Consider the following 18,556-nt stretch of genomic DNA (forward strand, 5'->3'; position numbering starts at 1 on the left):
TCATGGTCCCAGAGTCTGAAGGAAGACTGGAGAGGCACAGAATCCAAGCTGCTTGAAGTCTAGTGTGAAGTTTCTGAAGTTAGTAATGATTTGGGGGGCCGTGACATCTGCTGGTGTTGGTCCATTGTGTTTTATCAAGTGCAAAGTCAATGCAGCCATCTTCCAGGAGATTTTGGAGCACTTTATGCTTCCATCTGCTGACAAGCTTTATGGAGATGCTGATTTCCTTTTCCAGCAGGACTTTAGTACCTGCCCACAGTGCAAAAACCACTTCCAAGTGGTTTGCTGACCATGATATTACTGTGTTTTATTGGCCAGCCAACATGCCTGACCCCTGAATCTATGGTATATTTTCAAGAGAAAGATGAGAAACAGTCGATCCAACAATATACAGATGATATGAAGGCTCAATAGTGCCTCAGCAGTGCCACAGGCTGATCACTTCCATGCCACACTTCACTGATGCTGTAATTTGTGCTCGGAGCAAGTCATTTGCTGTAATATGTGCTGCTGACCAAGTATTGAGTGTACAAATGAACATACTTTAAAGAACTTGAACTTTTCTGTTTTGAAAATCCATTTTTTGATTGATCTTAGGAAATATTCTAATATTTTGAGATACTGGATTTTGGACTTTCATGAGCTGTACGCTCTAATCATCAAAATAAAAAAAAATAAAAAACGTTTGAAATGGCTTTCGATCGAGGGAACCCGTACGGCGCTAACTTCCGGGTTGGCCTACAAAAACACGTCATCCCTGAGGTACTCTATACGGATACTTGCTTACCTTTTGTTTTGTTTCTGCCATTAAGTAGAACATTCACATTTTTAATGGTGTTGTTTGTAGGGAATATAAGCTACTTTATCGCATCGCATGATGATTTTATTTTTTTTCCCACTGAAGTTTTGTAGAATTTCATTTACAATGTTGATCTGTTTACCGTGTTTATCGCACGTTGGACACTCGCTGCTGCTTCAGCCATGATATGGTAGAATATCCAAATAAATCTGTGTGTTCAACACGCTGAGAGAAGTCGATTCATTTATTTGTTGAAAACGTTTAAATGATGCTTAAATAAGCATATTGAGTAGGCCTACAACTGTTGTCATTGTAAATATTCCCCTTTTCCACGATCACAGAGGAGGAGAATCAGAGATTATGGGTCACATTCAGCGCACAGTCAGATACAAGCACTGTATTTTTATATTTATTTCAACAAATGACAACCAAAATCAAAACCCAAGGAACCTGTGAACAGTTTAGTAGTGGCTCCCTGCAAGGGGACATTTTAAACTAGAAAAGAAACGTTTTTCATTGTCTCTCAGTATGATGATCTGAGTTACTATCGCCATTGTCGATGCAGCATTAATGACATACAATGGTAACATTTTTCACAATCATGGCAGAAAACAAATTATTGCACTAAACTCAATAACAGAAAGGCTGCACGATCCTGTCAGTATGTCGGATAAACAAAGAAGTTACCCAGAACTCAATGCGGCGTGACGTCAGATTCACATTCTCTATAGTGAGAGTCACCGTTACAATCCTCACTGTGAGCAGCACTTGTATAATATTCATTGTTTTTCTCAGAAACTCAAGTTAGTCTTACTATAGTCATGCCTCACTTTTTCCTCCTCAAAGTTAAATGTTTACTTAGACCCTTCACGCTTTCTTAACAAAATTGTGATTAACCATCCATTAACATTCTTTCTGAATGATAAACGTGGATGTCCAAAGAAAAAGAGGAACGTATTCAACATGAATCATTAATCAGAGGATTAATGGTTTGGTGAGATAGTGGATTTTATTTAAGGAGATTTTTTTGCTTGCCTTGTTCTACTCACATAATGTAAATTACTATGTGTTTCACCCATATACATGTTTGAACATCAGAAGTCAGAAGTTTGGGAAATTATTCATGACCTCTTTTTTTATGTCTTTCTCCCCATGCGACACATATATATGCAGTACAATCAAACTTTTGATTGTAAATTCATTCATGCACATATGCACCAATGAGAAAAAGGAAATGGATTTTTCATAGGTTAACTTGTGCGTCCGAGGCTCTGTCAAAACAGTTTCCACACCTGACTGGTCCATGTATAATGCATTTGTACTGGAAACTCACTTGACACGGCTCTCTGTTGGACTCCGGACTAGTGTTGAAACGAGTAGAATCTTCACCAAATAAGCTTCTAATAATGCAATGCTTGGTGACTGAGTGTCAATTGCGGTTATTCACAGCTTCACGATTCAGATCAGACCATAGATAGGGAGCCTGCACAGCACACAAAAGAGCCACAAGAACCATGTCCGGTACTGTACCATCTCCATCTTTTTTTACAATAATCTTTGTCCTGATAAATCATTGTGCTTTCAGTGAAAATGAGGCACTGCAGAGACCTTTTGTTCTGGTTCAAACATTAGATGGAATCACTAATTTAGGCAGTTCTTTGTCAGCATTATGAATATCTGATTAAACCAAACAACATGTGATTTGATTAACAAAGATTGAGTCAGTTTACATGGTCTCAGCACCTGAAAGACAGTGATTTACTGAATAATTTGAATCATTTCAACATTAAATCGATAGTTTAGCCCAAAATTAAGGTTCTTTTATTATTATTATATTATGATTATATTGGTAACACTTTACATTAAGGTTCCCTTTGTAAAGGTGTTTGATAATGAGTAATAAGTCATTTACAAATGCATTATTAATCAGTGATAAGCAGTTATAACTGCATGAATAAAAACGGCAATTCCAACACATTACCTGCCAAATAGTGAGCCGTTAGAAATGCTTACTAAATGTATTTATTTACACTTATTTAACTCAAAACCAGATTCCTGAATTATTTAATGATGCAGCAAAAATGGACTATTACAGTGAGACTGAAGGGTGTTGTATTTGTTTGTTTTTTTCATTAATATTTCATTACTGCCACTTTTCTTAATATGTTGCTTACCAGAAGTTACCCATGATACTCATGATGCCTATCCACAGCAATGTATAAAACTGATTTCTTGTTTATCAAGATGAAATTCAAACTTTATTTTGAAAATAAAACATAGGAGCACAACCATAACTTGATGAGATATTAATAATGAAAAAATTAAATCCAGTATTAGTTACCCGTGAACATTTGTGAAACATTTATTCATGTTAAATGTTAATAACCTGTGAAAGTGAACCCTAATGTAAAGTGAACACATGTGAAGCGTTAAATTATGAGTTACAAACATTAATAACCCGTGAAAAAATAAATAGGTTTTATAGAATAAAGTGATATATGTCATGAATTTATCAAATTATTTTAAAAGGAAATAATACAATTGGTCACAAAAGTCATGTCATTGACCATGTAAGGAGTACAAATCTGTACATGTGATCATTCTAGAAAGCACAGGTAGTGATGTCTAAGCAGGAAAGTAGCCTACTAGAAATCTTTCTGAATAGTGGGGAGGGCACATGGAACACGGATCAACTTATTTATATTTTTATTGAGCACGTCCTTCACTTTTCCCCTGGAAACAGCAACAGCAGTAGTCAAGAGTGCTGCTTTGATTATCGTTTGTACTGATTTCAGGTTCTTTATAATACCCTTAAAGTGTTATTTAGTGATGGCCGATTTCAAAACACTGCTTCAGGAAGATTCAGAGCACAAATGAATCGAATAAGTCGAATCATGATTCAGATCACGTATCAAACTGCCAATGGCTGAAATCACGTGACTTTGGCGCTCCGAACAGAAGATTCGACACACTGATTCATTTATGCTCCGATGCTTCATGCAGCAGTGTTTTGAAATCGGCCATCACTAAATAAGTCATTAAGTTTTTTTGGCGCTCCAAAAATATTCTCATCGCTTTATAATATTAATATTGAACCACTGCACTCACATGAACTGATTTAAATATGTTTTTAGTACCTTTATGGATATTAAGAGAGGAAGTGTCCATTGCTCCCTATGCAGGATTTCAACTAAAATATCTTAATTTGTGTTCTGAAGATTAATGAAGGTCTTAAGGGTGTGGAACGGCATGAGGGTAAGTAATAAATGACAGAATTTTCATTTTTGGGTGAACTAATCCTTTAAAGTGTAACTTCGCCCATTTTCAAACTGATTTGTATTATTATTATATTGTATTATTATTATTTCTCAAAAGCACTGAGCTAAATTGGTCATAGAGATGATGCCTTTTTTTTTATTTGAAAACGCAGCCCTGTTAGGTAGCATGCTGTTGTCTATTCTGTTACTGAGAATGAAAAACAGAAAATCACTCACTGCTTTTGCCTGAATAACTTTCGTACCGATTTCTTAGGATGGCAAAAAAAAAAAAAAAAAAAATTATATATATATTTTTAAAAAAAAAACCTAAATGAAATCTGAAATAGTTAAATTTATAATGAAAAACAGTGTATCACATTTTCAGATGACAAAGCAAAACTATTGCCCAGATATAATTATTTTAAAATATGAAATCTGTGGTGAATTGGCCTTGTTGTCATATTGGTTCCTAGCTCTGGTGCAGCATTCTGGACGGGACTGACCAGCTATGTGCCCATCGCGCAGTCTGTTGTAGTCTGCTTATCCAGAAAACCCTTAACCGCCTGTACAATTAGGGAAAAGCTGTCCTTTCAGGAATGTAGGGAAGTCATGGCGCTGAACTATGTGCCGGACAACTAGCAATGAATCAAGACTTTGCCTTGAAGTTTGTTGTGAAGGTCCAAGACGGCCTGCATGTCACTGGCAGATGGTAGATGGCAGATGCTTTTGCGCCACTTTTTTTTTGCTCAGTAATTTTCCAAAGTGATGTAAAAGAAAAGTTTAATCTTTTAAATCTTTGTTTAAAGTTGTGTTTGCTGATACAATGCATCAAAAATAATATATTTCATCAGAAAAATATACTATCTTCTGGGTGTATTATTAATTAATAAATGAAAACTTTACATTAAGTTTCACTTTCACATGTTATTATACGGAAGAGTACGGAAGAGGATTAGGGCCAAGCAATAATAAAAACCTTGAGATTAAAGTTGTTAAATTTCGAGAAAAAACTGAGAAATTGAGAAAAAAGTCATTCAATTACGAGAACAAATTCGTTAAATTACGAATTTGTTCTCATAATTTAACGACTTTTTTCTCATAATTTAATGACTTTATTCTCAACATTTTATCTCGACTTTTTTCTTGAAATTTAACGCATTTTTTCTCGTAATTTAATGACTTTAATCTCGAGATGTTTTTTTTTTTTATTATTGCTTGGCCCTAATTCTCTTCCGTATATAAATGTAGAATTTGTAACTCATGAATAAATGGTTCACATGTGTTCAGTTTACATTAAGGTTCACTTTAACAGGTTACTATTGATTGTAACTCATGAATAAATGGTTCACAAGTGTCCACTTTACATTAAAGGTAACTAATACTGGAATTAAATTTTTCATTATTAATATCTCATTAAGCTATGGTTGTGCTCTTATGTTTTATTTTCAAAATAAAGTTTGAATTTCATCTTGATAAACAAATCAATCAGGTTTATACACTGCTGTAGATAGGCATCATCAGCTTTTTGCAGTGTATCACAGGTAATACAGTAACTTCTGGTAACTTTCTGTGGAGAAAACCACAATCAATTGTTGCTGCATCATGAAATAAATGGGGAATCTGGTTTTGAGTGGCTCATTATTTGGCAGGTATTGCGTTAAAGTCGCCCTTATTATTCATGCAGTTATAATTTCTTATCAGTGATTTATAATGCATTTGTAAATTACTTATTAGTCATTAACAAACACCTTTATAAACCATTTACAAAGGGAACCTCAGTGTAAAGTGTTACCATTATTATTTTATTATTATTTAATCAGGAAGGTCCCATTGAGATACAATATCTATTCTATCAGGGAGTCCTGGTCGATATTCTTTTTTAATTGTTATTTATTTATTAAATCCTGTAAAAAAAATTTTTAAAAAATGGAAGTGAATAGTGACTGCCATTCTGTCTAATAAGATTTGTAGTGAGTAAATATCTTTTTAATGTTTTATATATTTATGGCGTTTTGCAGACTTGATTATGTGAGTTTTAAAAATGATGTTCCACAAACATCAGTGTGACCCTCCGTACACTGAAGAACCATGAATATTTTATACCTCACATATAAAGTATTCTTCAGGGATGTTGTATTCTGCCCTGCACTGTTGGTCTACTTAGAGGTTGCTAAGACCATAATGAACATCTAAGATTCAAAAGCGAATCTACGCTACTTTTAAAAAGTAAGATTTCCTCTTTCAGAAACATTAAAAGACTGTACTTTTGAACAAGAACTTGAAAAATGTAAAACATAGATGTTATGGCATTTAATTAAAAATCTGCACTATTTCTGGGTCACTGTTCAAATAAGGTAATTATGACATTTATCATGTGACTCCTTTGCACAAAAGGTCAGATGTTCTTCCTTTCCAAGCTCAAGCTCAACATGATCATTAGGTTTTACCCAAACTTTTGGAGGTCATGCAGCTCAAGTACTGCTGCCGCAAAAGCAAAAAAAGGGTCAAACCAAATACTAAGAAAATCTGATGAACTGACTTTTCCCATAGTGGCCTCAGACATTTGGCCCCCCTCTGTATTTAGTATTGACATCTTTGTAAATGAGTCTTACATTTGAAATTCATTATACATTTCCAGATCCTTAGAATTCCAGATTTTACAGCATGCATTTTTGATGTTTAGTTTTATGAGAAATGATGAAAAATCAGTGACTAATATTCTATTTTATGTCCAACTTTGAATTATACGATATTATATATATATATATATATATATATATATATATATATATATATATATATATATATATATATATGCGCCACTAACGAGTCATAGAAGTCATAAAAATAAGATAGATAAAACAGATAAGATAAAGATAATAAGATAAAAGCTGTGTAGACTAATTTATAGACACTGACTAATTTATCTATATACATATTATACCAGAAACCTTCTAAAATAAGACTGTAGTTACATAAAGCCTTGAGAAATGCATATTAAAATATAGATAATATTAGAAATATATTAAAATCACTATATAATATTAATATCAAGATACTGAATAACATTTAATTATTTACCCCCACTGCATCTTAATAAGTTACAGTGTCTGGATTTAAGCTTCAAATAAATACTCCATACAAGTTTTCAGGGACATGGCTTATTATATTCAATACTGAAATAAAAAATGTGATTCTATCAGATTTTATCCCACCTCGCTTTCAACAGTACAAGTTGAAAGGATCAAGTCTATTTTTGAAATGACACCATGTCATTTGAAATTTCATGTCTTTGTGTTGTTGTGAAAGCTTTTACATTTCTTTGAGACAGACATTTCCTATAAGTACCACAATGGTATCAAACCCTTCATTAAAGAACAAACAAAAAATGAATGGAGAAGTCCTGTTGAGAAAGCTTTGCTTTGTAGTGCTTACCTCCTGAATCTGAAATGAACACTTAAAAGCGAGCTTTTAAGCACAGGAGTTAACTCTCATTTTCATAGGAATGTGAAGTCTTTGACCTAATGCAGTCATACTGAACAAAGGAACGCTGTTTGTAATTAGAAATGGAGATTAAGCTCTGTGATTTTTATCAAAGACTTCAGATGGGCTTAGAGTTTCATTACGTTGATGAATTTTACTTGGTTCAATCGCAGACGATTTCTTGCTGGTTATCTTAAGCTATGGTTTGCAGATCTTTGCAGTTTATTTTTTAAGCACAACATGAGTAGTGCACAGAATAACAATAAGCGCTCCCTGACAGTTTAGCTTTGTTTATAACTGATATAAAAGCCTATGACAGAGATCCAAAATTTTTGTGAGAGTCACATATAGATATACTAGCAGTTCAGTACAGCCACGTTTTCCTCCTGATTTAGAAAACGATGCGAATAAGCCTATATGTTTTGCTTCCTAGTCTTCCTCAGAGCATGATATAGGCACCGTCTGTGTTTGATGTTAGAGGTCTGCTCCATTCATGTGTGAAATTCTCCACCTCTGGAAAAATCAAATACATAAACCCATTAAAACTTGTGTGAGTTGCCACAGGGTAAGTCCGCACCACTGAGAGTGCATCTTCTCTCCCTTGGACTTTTGGAGAAAATGTCAAGCCATCTTTAAAGTAGAGAAAAAATGACGAGAAAACATTAATTATTTCACAGCTGGCACTTAGCTTGATTCTGTTCGCTCATTCACTCATCTCATAATGACTTGCTCATTTAGATTAGACTTAAATCAAATCTAAATGGGATAGCTCATTTACATCAGTGGATTTCAACCAGAGTCCAGTGGGCTTAAAATTATATATGTGTATATATCTCACAGAAGTGAGTACACCTCTCACATTTTTGTAAATATTTTATTATATCTTTTCATGTGACAACACTGAAGAAATGACACTTTGCTACAATGTAAAGTAGTGAGTGTACAGCTTGTATAACAGTGTAAATTTGCTGTCCCCTCAAAATAACTCAACACACAGCCATTAATGTCTAAACCGCTGGCCACAAAAGTGAGTACACCCCTAAGTGAAAATGTCCAAATTGAGCCTAATTAGCCATTTTCTCCCCCCGGTGTCATGTGACTCATTAGTGTCACAAGGTCTCAGGTGTGAATGGGGAGCAGGTGTGTTAAATTTGGTGTTATTCAGAGGTGTCAAGTAACGAAGTACAAATACTTTGTTACCTTACTAGAAAATTACTTTACTGGAGTAATTATTTTTCAGCTGACTTTTTACTTCAACTCCTTACCGTGTGTTCACACCGCCGCCGGCGAGAGCGTCAACATTCGCCTTGGCCGCCCTGCCAATAACGCTGTACTGTTCGTTCAAACCGCCGCCTATGGAAGGCCAAAAGTGCCAAAACGTGTAAAACTGACGTGTTAACGCGTCAGTTTCACACTTGTGCAGTTTTGTGAAAAAAAAACATGGGGAGAAAATAGAAACCATGGAACTTTACCACCACCTGCTGATGTGGCGTTCTTGCACAAGCAGAGTTTCACACGCTTTGGCCCTTTTGGACTTCCATAGTCGCCGACTGGAGGGTCAAAGCAGAGCCAAAGAAAATGACGAGTCGCGTCAACCAATCGGAAGCCTCTCAAGCGAGGACCTCTACATTCTAATTGGTTGCCGCCGAACCGCGTCATAGCTCATTACCATAAAGTTAACCTTTCAACTCTCCTCGACACTCTCACCGGAGCTCGCCGCCGGCTCTCTTTGAAAATGAATGACTAGCGTCACTTTGACGCTCTCCGCCGGCGGTGTGAACACACAGTTACATTTTCACTCAATTATCTGTACTTTCTACTCCTTACATTTTAAAAATAGCCCGTTACTCCTATTTCATTTCGGCTTTTCATTCCGGCTTGGAAAAAAAAAAAAAAAAAAAAATATCTAGATAAATCGTGCCATCTGGATAGAGTGAATTTGATTGTGGTTGGATGAGAAGTATAAACATATACCATTCTGACACCCTATTGGTTTGTATGCGATCCATCGCGCCTGCACGTCACAAATCAGGTCACACTCCAGCAAGACGGGCAGTGTTGGGGGCCGTTACTAAAAAAATATTATTTCTTAAAAGTTATTATTTCTCCACTGCTGGCTCATTTAGGCTATCAAACGGGTGCTTTCTCTTCTTCGTCCTCCAAAAAATTAAGTTAGGTAACTTAGTTCGGTAGAGAGACTAAATTAGCGTATACACCGGTTTTTAAACTTTGTTTTAGCGCGACCCTTTTTATTTATGTGACCCATAGTCATATAACGTTACAACCATTTAGCTAAACACGCCAAAACGAATTAACGTTAATTTAAAATGAAACAAGGTAAACCTGCGTAAAGTGGAGCAGTGCTCTTGCTGAATGGCACAGATTGAATTATGGACTATTGTACCTTTTATATGTTTTTTTTTTTAAACTGTATTTAATATTTTATAACGAACAAGCTGCAATGTCACGTTTCCAGTGCTTTCTTGTGTGTGCGCGAGGCGCAGGCGCGATCAAACAGCTGTCTTTGCAGGGGACTTGCCTCGCCGTCATGGCAACGGTTCGTGGCGTGGCCAGGTCAGATTACGTCAGAGTTTGTTGCCGTTTGTTGGATGCTAGATGACCAAACAAACGCCCATTAAACATGTTCAGTCTGGTAAAAACAGACTCCGACCAACGCCAGCAGGGTTATCACACCTATCCAACAAACTCCAACAGACGAGTTTACTGGCATTTGTCGGTGCTTTGTTAACTGAAACAGCTGAAAACTACCGCATTTGGCGGGTTGGCGGGTGTTAATGTCAAGCCAAGCCCTGATTGTTACTAAGCCTGCCCTGGGTACACCAAAACTACCTGCAATTTTCTTGTCCATTGCCCTCACAGATTCCTGCAGTTAAGCTTGGATGTACATTTACATTCCAATAAAGGTCATAGATGACATGCCTCTGAAGTTTGACTTTTTGCACCATTACAATACTTAGGCAACTAGTCATCATATCTTCCACTCCACGGAACACATGTTAATGCTCAGTAGTACGCATATATGGTGCTTTGATGTATTTGCATTGTACTAAAATGCATTCATTTTCAATGGGCATATATGCGGCTGAAACGGGTAGCCTAGTGCATCCCAAATCTTTCATTAACACTTTAATATAACACTAGATGAGTAAAGTTCGTAGACAAACTTTAAGTTGTCTTGAAAAAGCCTAGAAGGTCTGGAGTAGTTTAAAAGCTTGAAGTTTGAAGCTTTTTAGTTTGAAATAGTTTAAGTTTTAGTTTAGTAGTTTAAAAGCTAGATAATGTGTAAGTAAGTATGAGTGAGTGTGTAGATATAGTTAGTTAGTTAGTAAGTTAGATAATAAATTAGATAGATAATTAGTAAGTTAGATAGATAGATAGTGATATAGTTAGTTACATTATAAGTTAGTTAGATACTTAGTAAGTTAGATAGTTAGATATATAGTAAGTTAGATAGTTAGATGGTTAGTAAGTTAGATAGATAGTAAGATAGATGGATAGTAAGTTAGTTTATGAGTTTGAATGGCTCAGTAATAATACATAGAATGGAAGCTTCATTGAGTTTAATGGGCTTCAGTTTGTTTTGATTTGAATTTGAGTTAGTTATATAGTTAATTAGATAATAAGTTAGATAGTTAGATAATAAGCTTGATAGATAGTTATATAGTTAGTAAGTTAGATAGTAAGTTAGTTAGATAGTAAGTTAAATAGTTAGGTAGATGGATTGGAAGTTAGATAGATAGATAGTTAGTTAGTTAGAAAGTTAGTTAGTTAGTTTATGAGTTTGAATGGCTCAGTAACATTCCATGACCCGACAAACGCCGATTTAACATGTTCAGTCGGGTGAAAACCAACTCCGACCAACGCCAACAAACGCCACAGACGCCAACCGGGGTTTCACACCGATCCAACAAACTCCAACAGACGAGTTTGTTGGCTGTTGTCGGTGCGGTGTGAATTGGCCTTAATAGTACATAGAATGGAAAGTTCATTGAGTTTAATGGGCTTCAGTTTGTTTTGATTTGAATTTACATTTTAATATAACATTATAGTCATTATGGCCTTTAGAAAAATGTTTTTTTTTGTTTTTTTTTGAGGAGGTGGAGTGCACAATAGGCCCCTGTGGCGCAGCCTAAGCTTTTGTCCTTAATAGCATTTTTTTCCCTATATTACTTTTACTTTTATACTTTAAAGTAGTTTTGAAACCAGTACTTTTACACGTTTACTTGAGTAAAAAGTTTGAGTTGATACTTCAACTTCTACAGAAGTATTTTTAAATCCTAGTATCTATACTTCTACTTGAGTAATGAATGTGAATACTTTTGACACCAGTGGTGTTCTCGCTCTCTCTCATACTGGTCACTGGAAGTTCAACATGGCACCTCATGGCAAAGAACTCTGGGGATCTGAAAAAAAGAATTGTGATGGTATAGTCTATAAGAAGATTGCCAGAAACTGAGCTCCAGCACGGTGGCCAAGAGCATACAGTGGTTTAACAGGACAGTTTCCACTCAGAACAGGACTCGCCATGGTCGACCAAAGAAGTTGAGTGCACGTGCTCAGCGTCATATCCAGAGGTTGTATTTGGGAAATAGACATATGAGTGCTGCAGAGGTTGAAGGGGTGGGGGGTCATCTTCTCAAGAGTGCATCTTCTCTCCCTTGGATTTTTGGAGAAAATGTCAAGCCATCTTTAAAGTAGAGAAAAAAATGATGAGAGAACATTAATTATTTCACAGCTGGCACTTAGCTTGATTCTGTTCGCTCATTCACTCATCTCATAATGACTTGCTCATTTAGATTAGACTTAAATCAAATCTAAATGGGATAGCTCATTTACATCGGTGGATCTCAATCAGAGTCCAATGGGCTTAAAATTATATATATATATGTGACCCGTGCTGGCAAAATGAGTAGCAAATTTTCAAAAATTAGTTCTAGTTATTTTCACAATAGCAACAAAAATCCCTGTTTATAACACCTAGTTTGGCACACACCTCATTAAAACCAAATATCTATAGAAAAATATATGTATTCAACCTTTTTTTCCCAGTATTTTACTTCAATATTTTGAAGTACTGTAATTCTGTTTATATGTATATCGTGAGCGTGCACTGTCTGAGGCGTCTTTGTGTGAGAGTTTTGAGTCTGTCCGAAAATATACAAATAAAAATGTTTAATTGCTATTTGAAGCATTTGGATCACTAGATGAGGGCTTAATGAACTCATTTTTGTGAAAACCTCTATTTGGTGTTTTAATTAACCCCCTCATCATCTGTTGAAGAACCAGGATTCCCACAGTCTTGAAAACCTGGTTATTTGAGAAAGCCTGATTTTAAAAATGTGATTTCTAGACCTGGAAAATGCATGTAAATGTAAATTTTGGCATCAAAAGCAATAGTAATGAGGATAATAGCATGCATTGGTGCAGTTTTGTGAGTCTGTATTGGAGATACAGAAAAGAGCTGGCAAGAATCTTGATATGACAAAGCCTCACACACAATTATAATGAAATTTATACATCTACCAACATGTACAAATAATGTGTACTAAATAGGAATAGAGTCTCATCTCTTCTCAAGTGCATAGTAAATTCGTTTAAAAGAGGATAATATGTGACATGATAATTGTGATTTAGATTCCTGCAAATATAATGCACATTTTTATGACTCACCTTTCCATTCACCCACACAGCGTGTATTCACTTTCAATTAATTTTTCACATTCAAATGTGTGTGGAATCACAACCTTGGTTTTGAATAGCAAAAAAAAATAAAAAATGGACATGAAATCCCAAAAAGCCTTGTGAATGAATGGTTGGGGGACAGTGCCAGCATAACATATTAATGAATCAAATATTTTGATTCATAATATACACAGCCTCAATAGGTAACACTTCAGAATACTGTTCCAGCATTAATGAAGGATTGGAAAATATTACAGGTCTTATACAAGAATGCTGAATGAAAAAGAACACAGTTGTGTTTTTAAGTTTAAAAGTTGAAGTACGTTGTAAAAACAAGTGCGACACACCTTGTGAGAGATGCTGAAAAAGCGAGACGTGGCACAACAGTCAACAGCCACTTTCGACCTCTTCCAGAGGTAGTTGAAAACGCATTTGACTGGATTGCGTTTGTAGTGTAAAGGCTAATGTGGTGTAACGACTGAGACAAATCAGACACAATTATTTGTTATAGTTAACCAAAAATAGTTTAAAGCTCACTCTGGGGTCTGTCCTCCAGTCCCCGAGAAGTTCTCAGTTACAAGTTTTAATGTGCTAAAGAATGTTGGTTGCCACATGGAAGAGCAAAGAGACTCACAGAAAACCTGCATCTTTCCAACAGAAAACAGACTTTCCTGCATTAATTTATAGACAGACTGTTCTACAAATTAACATGCATATCCACAGGAAATGGTATCCATTATAACTGTTTGTTGTAGTGTACTCAGTATTGTAGTCACATGTTTTATGATACATTTAAGGTAACTTCAATTATGCCATGTTTATCAAGAAAATTTAAATGTTTGTGTATGCGATATGTCGATACCTGTGCAACACATCAGTATTACAAGAATCTTTAATAGTTCTTCTTCAAAAACTCAGCCAGTTAATTTTGCTCGGTTGTAAAAGCCCTGACAGGAGGCGTGTTGTCGCCCGGAAATACAACATCTTCATTGGTCAGGTCAACCCTAAGAGGTGTGACTTTGAGCAGAGGTTAAAAGCCAGTGCACAACACCCCTCCCTCTCTTTTTCTTGCTTCATGGATGACTGAAGAGACCCCTTTTTGCTGCAGGCCTCTTTAGGCCTTTAGGCTTTTCCCCCACTTAGAGTCAAATAGAGTCAAACAGTTTAAAGGTGCCATTGAACGTTTTTTTTTTTACAAGATGTAATATAGACTAAGGTGTCCCCTGAATGTGTCTGTGAAGTTTAAGCTCAAATACCCCATAGATTTTTTTAAATTCATTTTTGTTAACTGCCTATTTTGGGGCATAATTAGAAATGTTTACATTTGATTCTGAATGAGTTTGAGGCTATGCTCCGTGGCTAACGGCTAATGCTACACTGTTGGAAAGATTTATAAAGAATGAAGTTGTGTTTATGAATTATACAGAGTGCAAGTGTTTAAAAATGAAAATAACGATGGCTCTTGTCTCCGTGAATACAATAAGAAACAATGGTAACTTTAACCACATTTAACAGTACATTAGCAACATGCTAACAAAACATTTAGAAAGACAATTCACAAATATCACTAAAAATATCATGTAATCATGTATCATGTCAGTTATTATTGCTCCATCTGCCATTTTTCGCTGTTGTCCTTGCTTGATTACCTAGTCTGATGATTCAGCTGTGCACATCCAGATGTTCTGCCCTTGTCTAATGCTTTGAACATGGGCTGGCATATGCAAATATTGGGGGCGTACATATTATTGATCCCGACTGTTACGTAACAGTCGGTGTTATGTTGAGATTCGGCTGTTCTTCAGAGGTCTTTTAAATAAATGAGATTTATATAAGAAGGAGGAAACAATGGAGTTTGAGACTCAATGTATGTCATTTCCATGTACTGAACTCTTGTTATTCAACTATGCCAATATAAATTCAATTTTTTTCTAGGGCACCTTTAAGTTGTTTCATATTACTTCATACAATGCAGAAGATCCTGGCTACAACTTCGGACCGAATCATCAAGATTTCTCTTCAGCCTGCAGATCTGATGCTCCTCAGCCTAAAGGCATCTTGCAAGTATCGTATTAGAACACTAAACAGCGATTTAGTATTAATTTGTAAACCACCTGTGTTAGCAAAGGTGTTTTATTACTGAGGAAACTGATGATTCTTTTCCAGATTGTCTTTGACTTTTTCCCATAGGGAAAACTACGTATGTGTGTGACCTGTGTGTATGTTATGTGTTTGTTAGTTTAGTTATGTGTTTGTGAGTAAGTTAATAAAGATTGTGCACAATACATGTTTGGTTCTGACTCTGTCTGCTGATAAATTGCCTCTTAAATGATTTAGATCTTTACTACATTCTCTGAGTACTGTACAATAAGAATGTTGTTTTTCCATAACCTGTAAATGAACATTTCTTAGAATTAATAAACAATTAACACTGTGTTCACTGGACGAACAGGCTAATTGATTGTAATATTCATTTTAATGTAGCTACATCAAGTTAATCTGATTAACTGATTCACATGTTCATAATTAATCATAATTAATAATCATAATGAGTTATGAATAATTATTAATATTTCCCCTTTAAGTTAATTCGCTACAGTGGTCAAATGTGTTCGAACAACCACAAAGTCCACCTTCTTTCTGCCTACTGACCTGCGTAAACATATGGAAAGCACGCTAGCCAGATGGGAATTAAACTGTCGGCTGAAGACCCAAGTTTGGTTTAAGGAAAAAAAACATACCAAGCACAATGTTCTCTCATCAGTTTTCCATCGTCTTTTGCGTACAAACTACGTGAGCTTATTTTGTCCATTAGATTGAAAGATCTGAAAAAGCCCATGCATTTAACCGCACATAGACCTTCCCCTTGAAGAAATAAGACCAGAAGTGGATGAAAGAGATTAAAACACCAGGTGTATACACCAGGTGTCCCTTGTCTACTTGTGATCCGATTGACCAAAACGCATCTTAATACCAGGCGTAAACAGGGCCTAAAAAACTCACACATGTGCAAGACGCTAAAGAGGCAGCAAAATGCGTCACGATGATCAGATGCGTCCGTTTAGCCCATGTTTACAAAGAAAAATTAAAAACAGCAGTGCAGTGCAAAAAAAAAGCCCTTAAAGTTTAATCTGTCAGTTGTCTTGAACAGAGCCTGGGGATTGTTGTACGCAGTTTCAGGTCTGTGTGGGATTCAGATGCGTCTCATCAACACCACAAAGCCTGAGGCAAGCCAAGCTTTCTCTGATTGGATACTGTCTGACAGGTCGAGCTCCAGTTGTGGTTCCCAATCACGACTGCGAGGGTGTAATCAGTGGCTCAGAACTGAAAGGATAGCAAATTACCAGATCATCTCCCATTTCTCCCAAATCACATTAAGTTCTTATACAATGTCATGCTTTTGCTGTCTGGCAAGGAAATGACTGAACTGTTATTTGCTGCTTAGATTTCACAAGGAGGGTCATTTCTTTCAATAACAGTTTGATTCAGCGTTATGATATCACAGATTTGGCATATTCTTATGCCACATCTGCAGGTTTGATCCTGCTCAAAGCTTTGAAACAGTGGTTGTGCTGACCCTCCATGGGCACTTTAGCTCATGAATATTTAACAATGGACATGAATACTGAAATGTGCCTGTGGCTATAGGCACCTGTTAACAGCCCTGATTTGGGAAGCAGGAAAGCCAAAAAAAGTTACTTTTATTAAAAAATTTAAGATGGGCTTGTTGGCATGTAAAATAAGGAATTTTAATTGACATTATTCATGACCTTTTTTTGCATCTTAAAGGGGACCTATAATGCCCCTTCTACAAGATGTAATACAAGTCTCTGGTGTCCCCAGAATGTGTCTGTGAAGTTTCAACCCCAAATACGCCACAGATCATTTATTATAGCTTGTCAAATTTGCCCCTATTTGGGTGTGAGCCAAAACACACCGTTTTTGTGTGTATCCCTTTAAATGCAAATGAGCTGCTGCTCCCAGCCTGCTTTTTCCAGAAGAGGGCGGAGCTTTAACAGCTCACGCTTTGGTTGCTCAACAACAACAAAGCAGGAGAATCTCACGCAGCCAAAATGACGATTGTCAGTAACGGTGTTCAGCCTTACATTGTTCAAACTGGAGTCGAACACTGATGGAGAGACTCAGGAAGAAGTTACAACTTTTATAATGCAACTGGACGTTTCTGAATGGTTAGTGGATACATTCACGTTGTTGCTGTGGAATTGATTCAGCTCATCGACTAGCATGTGCCGTCATCTTAATCTTTTGTGCAAATCCAGCATTGAATTGAACCTCGCTTGTGAAGCAGTCCGGCGTAAAATGACGGTATAGTAACAACACTCTACTACCACAACTCTTCCTCTTCTCTAAAGCAGCCCAACATGGCCTCGCCCCCTTTGTTGCATGTTCTCGGGGACAGGGTTTATGTAAATTTTAGGGTCAGTGATGGCATTAACCCGGGAAGAAGCTTGTTGTAGTGAACTTTGAACGTCAAAACTTTGCAGACGTTGTTTATGCTCTAACAGCAACATTACACATACTAAAGATAAAAATGTAAAATCATAATCAACAACCCCTTTAATTTAGTCAAGTAGAACAGAGCTGCAATAAATCTACAACACTTCATCAAAATAAATAAATAAATAAATTCTATTCAAGTCAAACTATTATTTAACATCAATCAACCTAAATTCATCAACAAAACCTAATTTAAGGGTCAGATTAGGTAGAAATAGCTCCATTGCAGGTTACATACCACTTTTTACTGTGAGTAACTTGTATGGTATCAGGCTGAAATGAAGCTGGGACAGATGAAATATATTTGCCTCTTGAGCATTCTGACAGCTTTATTTTTCATGTATTTTGTTATCAGTACAACCTGACCTTGGCAGATGGATGATCCCTGACTGAAGCAGTGAACCCTTCAAAACAAAAACACAGATATGTGTACTAAACTGCTAGGAGACAGAAAGAAAAAAACACAAATGAAAATACAGGCACTCGCTGCTCTTTTTTACATTTTATTGAATTCAGTGAAGCAGGTTCTAGTTGTTAGGCTTGTTTCAAAAAAATTTAACATAAATGAATAACATATATATATTCATATTTCTTGCTATTTTCACAGCATTAATCTAAAAGCCTAAATTCTTAAAGCCTAAATCTAAATGATTACAGAGACTGTAACATAAGCAATTAGGTGTTATAAGAGAGATATTTAAAGGGATAGTTCACCCAAAAATAAAAATTCTGTCATCTCTGTCAGAGATCTGCTTGGTTACAAACATTCTTCTAAATATCTTCCTTTGTGTTCAGC

This window comes from Chanodichthys erythropterus, chromosome 23 (assembly GCF_024489055.1).
Source record: "Chanodichthys erythropterus isolate Z2021 chromosome 23, ASM2448905v1, whole genome shotgun sequence".
NCBI classification, from domain to species: Eukaryota; Metazoa; Chordata; class Actinopteri; order Cypriniformes; family Xenocyprididae; genus Chanodichthys; species Chanodichthys erythropterus.